This window comes from Myotis myotis, unplaced genomic scaffold (genome assembly GCF_014108235.1).
Source record: "Myotis myotis isolate mMyoMyo1 unplaced genomic scaffold, mMyoMyo1.p scaffold_m19_p_47, whole genome shotgun sequence".
In the NCBI taxonomy this organism is placed as follows: Eukaryota; Metazoa; Chordata; class Mammalia; order Chiroptera; family Vespertilionidae; genus Myotis; species Myotis myotis.
The window spans coordinates 177,954-190,022 of NW_023416354.1; positions in this window are offsets into that span (position 1 = coordinate 177,954).

Genomic DNA, 12,069 nt, shown 5'->3' on the forward strand with positions numbered 1-12,069 from the left:
GTTTCCTGCTATTCTGATGCACATTTTTCTCTCTCTCTCTCTTCAAAAGTTGTTTTTTTCTCCCTAACGTATCCTTAGAAGAGCTGCTGGGCCCGGCCGGTGTGGCTCAGGGGTTGAGCATCAACCTATGAACCGGGAGGTCACAGTTCAATTCCCGGTCAGGGCACAGGCCCAGGTGGTGGGCTCCATCCCCAGTAGGGAGCGTGCAGGGGGCAGCCCACCCATGATTCTCTCTCATCATTAGTGTTTCTCTCTCTCCCTCTCCCTTCCTCTCTGAAATCAATAAAAATATATTGAGAGAGAGAGAGAGAGAGAGAGAGAGAGAGAGCGAGCTGCTGGCAGTCCTCTGATGTTGGGAAATACCTGGATTTTTATTGTGTGGGTTTTCTTAGGTCAGTGTGTGTGTGTGTGTGTGTGTGTGTGTGTACGTGCACACGCACACACACGCATGCACGCTCACTCAGCACACTCTGCCATTTTACAGAATCAAATACCTGTCGCCCGGGAAGGAAACGGTGATTATGAATTATGGATCGTTCGCAAGTAGCAATACAGAATTAGCTTCCGGGCCCGTTTCCAAAGGCGGAGTGAATTTATGACAAGCTGGGTATTGATGAATGATTTATAAAGTCTGTTGAATGTATCAGCAGAGCCCGTGAATGGGGATTTGTTAGGTCAAATAAATTAAATTGCAATGAAACAGATTGCTTCTTCATGAAAAATTAAAATGCATGAGAGCTGGTCCGGGTACGCCTGCATCTGAAACCTCTCCTCCCTGGAGGTTTTTATCTCTAATCGGGAGCGACATGTGTCGGCCCAGAGGTGAAAAGGCGGCAGAAAAGGACCCGCACCTTCGGGGAACAGAGACAAGTCGATGAAACCCCAGACGGCGACTCCGTGCGTTCTCGCCAGTCCTTTATGAAAACGGGGTGGAGGGCGGTGCGCCCCACCAGATCCGGGAGAAGCCCGCTGTCTGTGGGGTATCGTCAGATTCAACCCCCCGCCACCCCCCCCCCCCCAGCCTGCATCTCCACGTGCAGCTGGTTCCATTACAGAACTACTTGCAGCAGAAAAATCACTGGCTGTGGGTCAAAAAGGACCCAATTCATTTAAAATGTTATTTTCTTAATATCTTTTTTTATTGATTTCAGAGAGGAAGGGAAAGGGAGAGATAGAATCATCAACGATGAGAGAGAACCATGATCGGCTGCCTCCTGCACACCCCACACTGGGGCTGGAGCCCACACCCCGGGCCTGTGCCCTGACCGGGAATCGAACCCTGACCTCCTGGTTCCTGGGTCCACGCTTAACCACTGAGCCACACCGGCCGGGCTGCAATGTACTTTGAATACTCTTCAAACCTGACGTAATGTGCCCACATGGTGACGTTCCCCTGGGATACAGTTTCAGTGCAGCCCCTGCTCCTCCTCGAGAAAGAGCGTCTGTCTCCCGGAGCTCGGTCTGTCCTCACGAAGCCGTCGACCTGAGCCTGGGTCCCAGGCCAAGTGCGAAAGGCAGGCGGTGAGCACATCTGGGAACGGTACTCAGATAGTGTCAGCAACCACCTCTCTACGTTGGATGTGTGTGGTCGACACTGATAGGCACGTATGTGCACATCACGTGTGCCTATATGTATGTGTGTGTGCACGTGTGTGCGCGTGTGCACACGCGCGTGTGTCTATTGGGGTAACAATGGTCCATGGAGAAACGGCTCTGTGGTACCTGAAGGTCAGGGCTGAAAGGCCAGATGCCCGGAGAAGGCGTGGGCTCCGGGGGTCCCGCCTGGTGCTGACGGAGCTGCGGGCCGGCCCTGCCGCCGGGCGTTCACTCTGGGCTGGACACGCTGGTTTCTCCTCAGGAGGCATCTCCTCGCAGAAGCTCCAGGAGACGGACCCTCCGTGTGGACAGTCAGATCAGCAATCTCCGCTCCATCGCCCTCTCGCCCGCTCCCCAGCTGCCCAGCTGCCCGCCCAGCCGCCTGGGGGCTTCGGAGAAGGTCCCGAGACTCCCTGCCTGGGAGCCCGCCAGCCTCGGCCCTTCTGGAAACCACCCCCTCCCCTCCGCTCCCTGGCGCGGCCGCTGACCCAGCGTCCAGCAGGGCCTGCTGCCCAGGCGGGCGGGCGCGTGTCAGCCCAGGTGGCGGGCGGCGTGCTCAGTGTGAGGCTCCCGGGAAGGAAGCCCGTGGGTCAGTCGTCTCGCCCGTCAGTGAAGGAGGAGCCGACCCACCGGGCCTGGAACCGGCGTGAGCGGGCCCCGGGTCGTCGGTCCATGCACACGGCCAGGGCTGCCCCGCAGGGAGGGGGAAGCCGGGGTGTGTCCCGGGAGAAAGCGACAATGAGTCACCTGGGCCCGCCGGTGTGGCTCAGTGGTGAGCGTCGACCTGTGAACCAGGAGTCAGGGTGCGATTCCCGGTCAGGGCACAGGCCCGGTTGTGGGCTCGGTCCCCAGCGGGGCGCGGGCAGGAGGCAGCCGGTCCATGGTTCTCTCTCCTCATGGATGTTTCTCTCTCTCCCTCTCCCTTCCTCTCTGACATCAATAAACACCTTTTTTAAAAACCGGCCTCTCACACCCGCGTCGCCGCCCCGGAAGCTCGGCACTGAGAAAGCCGCTGATCCTCGCGTTTCCTTCCTGACTTCGGCTCAGGAACTCGGAACATCGGCGCGAGCGAATGGACACAAAATGTCAAAACAGCTCATTCTTCCCGCCCCGCCCCGCCGCCGCAGGAAGCCAGAGCCCCGGGAGCAGCTGAGCTCCCGAACTCGTGATGAGGCGACGCTTTTCCAAAGAAGAACTGCAAGAGGCACAGAGCTCGCCGGGGACGATGGTGCGCGGCCGCGGACGGCAGCTGCGCGCTCGGGGCTGAGCTCCCATGGGCGCCGCGGCCACCAAGCCCCCCCGCGGAGAGGCCCCTGGGGGGGGGGGCATGGGTGACGGGAGGCCTGGGGGGGGGGGGCAGGGCTGTGGGGACGTCTCCGGACCTTCCCCTCAATTTTGCTGGGAGCCTAAAACTGCGCTACAAAGTAAATCCTATTAAAATGGAATAAATACACGGTGAGTAAAAGGAATGAAGGAAGTCTCTCTCTCTCTCTCTCTCTCTCTCTCTCTCTCTCATCCCCACAGAGGATGTTTTTCCATTGGTTTTTAGAGAGAGGGAGAGACAGAGAAACATCGATGTCAGAGAAACACGCCCACTGGTTGCCTCCTGCCCACCCGCTGACCAGGGCCTGGCCTGGGGAGGAGCCCGCAACCGAGGGACATGCCCTTGACCGGAATCGAACCCGGGACCCTTCGGTCCACAGGCCGATGCTCTATCCACTGAGCCACACGGTCAGGTTTAAAGGGGTTTAAATACTAAGGTAAACTCGTGAATATGCGCACACACCTTTATTTTTTAATATATTTTTATTGATTTCGGAGAGGAAGGGAGAGAGAGAGAGAGAAACATCCATGATGAGAGCATCATGGATCGTCCGCCTCCTGCACGCCCCCCACCGGGGATGGAGCCCACGACCCAGGAATCAAACCCTGGCCTCCAGGTTCACAGGTCGATGCTCAACCACTGAGCCACACCAGCCGGGCGTATCTCGATGCAGTTCCCGTGTTCAGAGCCCTTAACACAGTGGTTCTCAGCCTGGGCTGCACATTAGAATCACCTGGGAATCTTGTTAAAATCCTGATTTCTGGGCCTCATCCTCGGGAAATTCTGTTTCTTTGTGATGGGGTGGGGCCACAACATCAGTAACAAAGAAACAGCATTTCTGGAGGACGAGGCCCAGAAATCAGGATTAAAAAGGTTCCCAGGTGCTTCTAACGGCAGCCCAGGCTGAGAACCGCCGCCCTAGCAGGAGACGCCCCGCGCACGCGCATTCTTTCCAAAGCTCCCGGGGCCTCTCCGGCAGGTGAGCACGGGCGGCCACAGCTGGTCTGCGAGGCGGGGCTCTGGGCGCAGCCACGGCAGCAGCCCCTCCCGAATGGCAGCCCCGCCGGGAAGGCCCAGGAACGGTCACTGGGGAGGCGAGCGGCTGGCCCCCTGCCCGCGGCCTTGTCAGTGGCGCCCACGGTGCCATCGGCACTCATCATGGCTCCGTCCCCACCCCCTTCGTTAGCAGCTCATCCTCCCGACAGGAGCCCCGGGCGGGCGCACAGGGACGGGAGGGGGGCTGGTGAGAAGTGGCCGCGGCAAAGGGGTGCCTGGCACAGCGGTGCCCGCCGGGAGGGGCGTCACACCGTCCGCACCGAAGGCGGGATCCTGGGGCAGGGCGTGGACGCCACTCGGCATACCAGGTGTCCGGTTAGAAGTGCGGACTAGGCATTAACCGGTTAATGACTCGGATTAGCTATTAACCGGTTAATAATGCAGATTAGCTATTAACCGGTTAATAATGCAGATTAGCTATTAACCGGTTAATAATGCAGATTAGCTGTTAACCGGTTAACAGTGCGGATTAGGTATTAACCGGTTAATAATGCGGATTAGCTATTAACCGGTTAATAATGCGGATTAGCTCTTAACCGGTTAATAATGCGGATTAGCTATTAACCGGCTAATAATGCAGATTAGCTATTAACCAGTTAAAAATGCGGATTTTGTCATCAAAGAAAACACGATAATTTCCAGAGAAACATCGACAGTGCTTTATCCAAAGTAACGCCCATCGCTGGCTACACATCCCCATCTTTCAGGTCATTGGTGGAGACCGTCCCAGTAGGACTTTCCTTGTTTTGAGGCAGGACATTCAGAGGCCCAGTTTCCACGTCTTCGCACGTGTTGAAAGCGCGTGTGCCGTCGATGGGAACAGGAGGTCATCGGAAGGAGCGATGCAACCGAACAGCACACACATCACATCGCATGTAGATCAGCACACGCGTGACTCTGTCGATTGGAAAAACCCGCATTAGTAACCGGTTCACCTGGTACGTCTGCCCCGGCTGTGGGGGCATTTCCGATAAATGGTTAACAGCCATGGCCCGGGTTCGGGAGGGAGAGGGAGCAGGTGGGCGAGGCCCAGGCAGAGTAGAAACCCACAGCAAGGGACAAGGATGTGAGCCAACGGGAGCCTCTGCCGGCCTGGAAGGCGCCCGCCAGCCCCTCACAGAGAGACGCCCGCAGACCAGCAGACAGCTGCCTCCCAGAGGCGCTTAGATTTGGGCCCGAAATGGTCAAAAATTAGTGTTGGAATCTCCAAGCAGGTGGGCCTTCAGACAAAAGAGAAAAAGAAAAAGAAGCGCAGCGTCTCCGTGGGGAGCACTCAGTGGTTCTGACTCAGGATGAAGCCTCAGCAGGGGGAGCACGCGGCCGCGGGTCCCCTCCGTGGTGGCTGGATTAGGCGAACTGCCCGCCACCCCCTGTGGCCTCCCTGGGAGCAAGGAGATGGCCCGGAGCCGCCCGGAGTCTCACGTAAGTGCCAGCATTTAGTTAAAAATAATAATAAAGGAACAACGGCCCCAGGGGATTCCAATGCGGTACGTAGACCAAGGGGGGGGGGGGCGGGGGACTCAAGAGAAACAAACGCATGGGTTATGCCAGTATTTTAGATGTTAGATAGGGATTTAAGGGTTGCGATTAAGGCCGGCCAGCGTGGCTCAGTGGTTGAGCATCGACCTATGAACCAGGAGGTCAGGGTTCGATTCCCGGTGAGGCCATATTCCCTGGTTGTGGGCTCGATCCCCAGTGTGGGGCGAGCAGGAGGCAGCTGATCCAGGACGCTCTCTCATCATTGATGTTTCTCTCTCTCTCTCTCTCTCTCCTCCCTCCCTCCCTCCCTCTCTGAAATCAATACAAATATATATTTTTTACAAGAGTTTTGATGAATATATTTGAAAAATTGGATAATGTGGAACTAGAGGAGGCCTAGGAGTGGAACCTTAGAAAAAATAAGTAGAAATTCCAGAACAGAGAACATAAACGCCCGATATAAAGCGTTCTGTCGATTCTTCCTGGTCACCATCACCCTGACGCAGAGTCTGTCCAAAGGGTGGACGTTAGGGGAGGTGAATGAGCCAGGAACACTCCCCCGCCCCAGACTGGTACCCCGGATCCTTGACGTCCTGGTCTCGGAGGCTCTGAGATGGACAGATTTTAGTCCAGCTGACTGCTGCCCAGAAATCGTCTCCCTCTCATTCTCCCCCGACCGCCGGCTGCCGACGATTCATTAATTCACAGGCACGTCGGCAGCTCAGTCGCGCTCGGATGGCTTCCAGACGCTAATGAGACCTGAACACGCTCTGACTTGGCAGGTGCCGCCAGCCCATCCAGGCGGGGGCAGGTGGCGGGCAGCGCGGGGGGTCGGCGCGGGGAGCGCGGGGGGCGGGGGTCTGCTGGCAGCATCCGACCTCCCGCTGCCGGGAGCTGGCTGACCAGGGGCAGCTGACGGGGTGGACACGGGACACGCAGGTGCAGGGGGGGCCCTGGCACATCGCCTCTCTCGCCTCCCACATCGGGGTGTGGCAATACCAACCTCCTTCGCTGGCAGCGCCCACTGGTTCCATCAAGGGCATCCCTGTGCACATGGGGCCTCCCCCCTCCTCCCCCATCCCCCATCCCCCATCCCCCCAGCACAGGACATTCTTTGGGGCCCACACGTGGCTCAGGGGTGGAGCGTGGACCTATGAACCAGGAGGTCGGGGTTCCATTCCCAGTCAAGGGCACAGGCCTGGGTTGCAGGCTCGATCCCCAATGGGGGGCGTGCAGGAGGCAGCCGATCCATGATTCTCTTTCATCATTGATGTTTCTCTCTCTCTCTCCCTCTCCCTTCCTCTCTGAAACCAATACAAATCTTTTTTTTAAAAAAAGAGAGACTAGACAGCCTTAGCCGGTTGCTCAGTGGTTAGAACATCAGCCCGTGCACCCTAAGGGTCTGGGGGTCCGATTCCCAATCAAGAGCACACGTACCTCGGTGGCATGTCCATGATTAAACTGTTCGAAACAGAAAAAGAAAGAAAAAAACAGCAGTCCTTTCCCCTCTCTCTCTGTCAAATCCAGGACGTCCCTGACCTTGAGCCCCCTGCCCCCCCTCCCCCCTCCTCCCCCCTCTACCCCCCCCCCCCCCGCCCCAGAAGCTGCAGCCTTTTGCTGTTTCTGAAGCAGGTCCATGCATCCCCTTTCCAAGGGGAGTAAGTGCAGTCAGGGCGGCGCGGCGGGGCGGGGGGTGGCTCACCCATCAGACCCCGCCTTCCTCACTGGGCCCAGGCGCATGAGGCCGTCCCTGCAGCCCTGTGCGCAGCACAGGAGCATCCGCCTCGGAAACGGATGTATCCCCGGCGGATACAATGTATCTCAGACGCTGACCGATACAATGTATCTCAGACGCTGGCCGATACAATGTATCCCAGACACTGACCGATACAATGTATCTCAGACACTGGCCGATACAATGTATCCCAGACACTGGCCGATACAATGTATCTCAGACACTGGCCGATACAATGTATCCCAGACACTGGCCGATACAATGTATCCCAGACACTGGCCGATACAATGTATCTCAGACACTGGCCGATACAATGTATCCCAGACACTGGCCGATACAATGTATCTCAGACACTGGCCGATACAATGTATCTCAGACACTGACCGATACAATGTATCTCGGGCGCTGACCGATACAATGTATCCTGGGCGCTGACCGATACAATGTATCCCGGGCGCGGACCATGGACCCGCATCGAATGGGCCTTAAAGGCTCTGAGTGTAAAGCAACGCAACATTGTTTCCGCCCATCCCCGTCCGCGGTTTATGCTCCGTCCTAGCGGGAGGCGGGCGCGGGGGTGGGGGTGGGGGGGTGGGGGGGGCGCAGGGGGTGGAAACTCAGAGAGGAGGTACAAGCTCTGTTACCTAACACGCCCGTCACCGCCCCTGGCTTTTTGGGTTTTGGTGGTTGTGTGTGTGTGTGTGTGTTTTAATATATTTTTATTGATTTCAGAGACAAAGGGGGAAAGAGAGAGAGAAGCATCAGTGATGAGAGAGCATCATGGACCGGCTGCCTCCTGCACGCCCCCCACTGGGGATGGAGCCCGCAACCTGGGCCTGTGCCCCGACCGGGATCAAACTCCCGACCTCCTGGTTCACAGGTCGAAGCTCAACCACCAAGCCAGGCCGCTGGGGCTCAGCTATTTCTACCTCGAAGGCCCCCTCCCCCACGTCTAGGGAGGAGGACGTTGGCACAGACGAGGCAATAGCTCCCAATCTGAGCTCCGCGTCCTCGTGGGGGGACTTGGGGACGAGCCTAATGAAACCGAACAGACGCACACTTGGCGCCCAGCTGCACCGTGGAAGGCTCCTGCCCGGACGGAGAGCCAGCTCCTGCCGACCGCGTGCCCACCGCCCGTGCCTTCCCCTCGGCGGCCGCTGGCACCCCAGGCTGGGCTAGCGATCGATTGGGTGCCCATGAGCTTCATGGGGTGGCCAGGCGGGGAGCCAGGCAGCCAGAGGCGGGCCGGAGCCTGAAGTTACTGGAGAGACTTCGCCCCCCCCCCCCAGCCCCCCACTCCCTGCAAAAGGCAAAACACCATCTCGCTTTCTGTGTCATTTCCGGCTGCTTCGAAGTCTAGAAAAGTAGGCCGAGCTGGCAGCCTCTCCACGCGACGCTTAATGGGACACTGAGCATCAGCTGTGGCTGAAAACAAACCAGGTTGAGCAGCACCAACAAGACGATCGTGGAGTCCAGGGGCACGGGCCTGCCTGTGGGAGGGGACCGTGGGTCTGGGACGGTTTTCAGGTTGTGTCATTGGTCTGGGATTGTCCCACAGTCCATTCATAAAGTGATTGCAACAGCATTTAAAAATAAAGGAATCCAGGCCTGGCCGGTGTGACTCGGTTGGTTGGGCCTCATCCTGTGCATCGAAGGGTTGTGGGTTCGATTCCCAGTCGAGGCTCATGCCCGGGTTATGGGCTCCATGCCCAGTGGGGGGCGTACTGGAGGCAACCGGTCGATGTTGCGCTCTCACACTGATGTCTCTCTCTCTCTCTCTCTCTCTCTCAAAATCAATTTAAAACATAAATCCACACGAGCAGCCTGTTGCCATCCAGTGTGAGGACCCACTCAAGCGCCCAGATGGCCGGCAGTGTGACTCTCGGGGCGTCTGTCTCCTCCTGCATCCTGGGGACACGGCCCCTGCCCCCCCCACACACACACAAACACGTAGATGAACGAGTCTCTTCATCCGCTTCTCTTGACTCCTCTCAGAGGCAGGTGCAGAGCCATCGCTGTGCAGTGACAGCCAAGGTTAGGCCTCCCAGGAAGCTATCCAAGGCGACGCCCGGGACGATGAAGGGGAAGGGAGCTCCAGGGGAGGACAGCGTGCGGGAGCGAAGCAGTGCAGGGCGAGGCGTTCCGGATGCCGCAGAAGCGAGCAGCGCCTGCCCGGCCCACAGGAACCGGGGCTGCAGCCAACCGGGTGTTCCTTCCTTTCATCACATGTTCCTTCTCCTTTGTCCCTACAAAAGGCTCAGGTGTGTGTGGAGGAAGGGAGGAGGCCGGAGAGAGGGAGAAGAGAGGGAAAGGAGGGAGGGAGGGAGGGATTAAAGAAGGGAGGCAGCACCCTGGCCAGTGTGCTCAGTGGATAGCGCACTGGCCTGTGGACCGAAGGGTCCCGGGTTCGATTCTGGTCGAGGGCATGCACCTCGGTTGCAGGCCCCTCCCCGGCAGCCGGGCCCTGGTCTACGGGACACATAAACATGACTGTGAATCATGGGTGTGGTGGTAACATGTTACGACCTGGGGACTCTGTGTAGTGATCCTCGCTTGGCATAACACCCATCCGGGAAATCCTTGTTGAGGACGGAGAACGCACGTTGTGGACACGCGGTGTCGATGTGTCGGCCTCGGCCTCGGCCTCCCGGGGCCCCGGGCAGTGGAGCGGGATGGGTGTCAGGGGTCAGGGCACTGAAGGGCGTGAGGAGTTACCCACTGAGCAGGTCAAGGCAGGAAAAAAAAAAATAAGTGAACATGCTGGCTCATTCTTGTTCTTTCTTCCCTTCCCTTTTTATGAAAGCTGGATATACAGCCCTGGCCGGTGTGGCTCAGTGGATAGAGCGTTGGCCTGCAGACTGAAGGGTCCCCCGGTTCGATTGCCGGTCAGGGCACAGGCCCGGGTTGCGGGCTCCATCCCCAGTGGGGGGCGTGCAGGAGGCGGCCGGCCCATGACTCTCTGTCATCACTGACGTTTCTATCTCTCCCTCCCTCTCCCTTCCTCTCTGAAACCAATAAAAATATATTTTAAAAATAAATAAATACATAGAAGCTTGGTCTACAAACCGTCCCTGCCAGGGGGAAAGAAAATTGACTTTGCCATCATGAGCCCTCGGTGCTGAAGTTTATGGATTTTATTGGCATTAGAAAGCGCTCAGAGCCGAGCCAGTGCCGGATAATAAAGAAATGCCCGCTGGCTGCGCGGGGCAGAGGAAGGGCGCGGGCCCTGCAGCGTGCTGTCCACAGGGTGGCGCTTCTCGGCAGAAAGCCTCGATGCCCCGTGGCTCAGTTTTCGGCAAGAGTGTGGGAGTGACTCCTTTCCTCCCCACGCCCTGCCTCCTGCCGCTGAGACTCGCGTGCCGTCGGCGTGGAGGCAGGGGTTGGGGTCCCCAATGCCACCCCCTCCGGCCTCCACTCCCGGCCTCCACTCTGGCCTCCACTCCGGCCTCCACTCCCGGCCTCCACTCCCGGCCTCCACTCCCAGCCTCCCCTCCCAGCCTCCACTCTCAGCCTCCACTCCCAGCCTCCCCATTCCAGCCTCTACTACCAGCCTCCACTCCCGGCCTCCACTCCTGGCCTCCCCATTCCAGCCTCCCCATTCCAGCCTCCACTCCCAGCCTCCACTCCCAGCCTCCCCATTCCAGCCTCCACTCCCAGCCTCCACTCTCAGCCTCCACTCCCAGCCTCCACTCCCAGCCTCCCCATTCCAGCCTCCACTCTCAGCCTCCACTCCCAGCCTCCACTCTCAGCCTCCCCTCCCAGCCTCCACTCTCAGCCTCCACTCCCAGCCTCCCCTCCCAGCCTCCACTCTCAGCCTCTACTCCCAGCCTCCACTCCCGGCCTCCACTCCCGCCTGTCCGGTCATGCGCTGGGAGAACTGGCCGGACGCGGAGAGAGCCCACGGGTGGCCCCGGGCTGTTGCAGCAAAGCCAGCAGATGGCAAATGGGTCTGACGTGAAGTATATGAGCCGACAAATGTCCCTTTTCCTCTCGCTGCCAAATGCAGTTTTATCTTCACGCGCAAGAGAAAGAGACACGGTTTGTTCCCCCTCCGCGTCGGGGCCCCGAGTAACTGATGGCGGCGGCTGTGGCCCCTAGGGAGCAGGAGACGGTCCTGGAGGGAGGGCGGGGGGCCGGCCGGGGAGAGGGAGGAAGGCGCGGGAGAGATTCCAGATGCAGACGTACCCTTCACATCCTCCCGCGGGAACCTCCACCCTCACCCGCTGGCCAGAGGCAAGGGAGCCCACCCGTGCCCCCGAGACGCTGGGGGGGGGGGGTGGTCACAGACACACCCAGCCCAGAGCCTGCGTGACAGCCAGGAGCTCAGCCCTCCTCCCCACGGCTAATGGGGCTGCTCCGGGCGTGAGCTGTCGCTGCTGCTGGGCTTTAATGGATGCGGCAACGCGAGCCAAAGAATCAGGGAAAGCGATGATATCATGGAGTAACCAGTCCCTTAAGGCGATGGGTTCGGGCCGCCCCCCCACACCGGCCTCACCCGGGACAGGGTTCCCGCCGCAGCGGCCGGAGCCCCCGGAACCGGCGGGAGCCACGGAGCATGGCAGAGCCGACGGCGGCCATTCTCGGGACCCATCGCCCCTGAGAGCCGAGTAACATTTCTATTAAGAACACGCTGCCAACTCCTTGGCCTACGCGCTCTCCTGCGTGTCACGGTGTTTGCATGTTCACGACTTTTTGTTGTTAATCCTCACCCGAGGGTATTTCCCTGTTGATTTCAGAGAGAGCGGAAGAGACGGGGAGAGACAGAGAGACATCGACGTGAGAGAAACACGCCAATGGGCTGCCTCCTGCACGCGCCCCGACCAGGGCTTGGGCCCGGGAGGAGCCTGCAACCGAGGTACATGCCCCTGACCGGAATCGA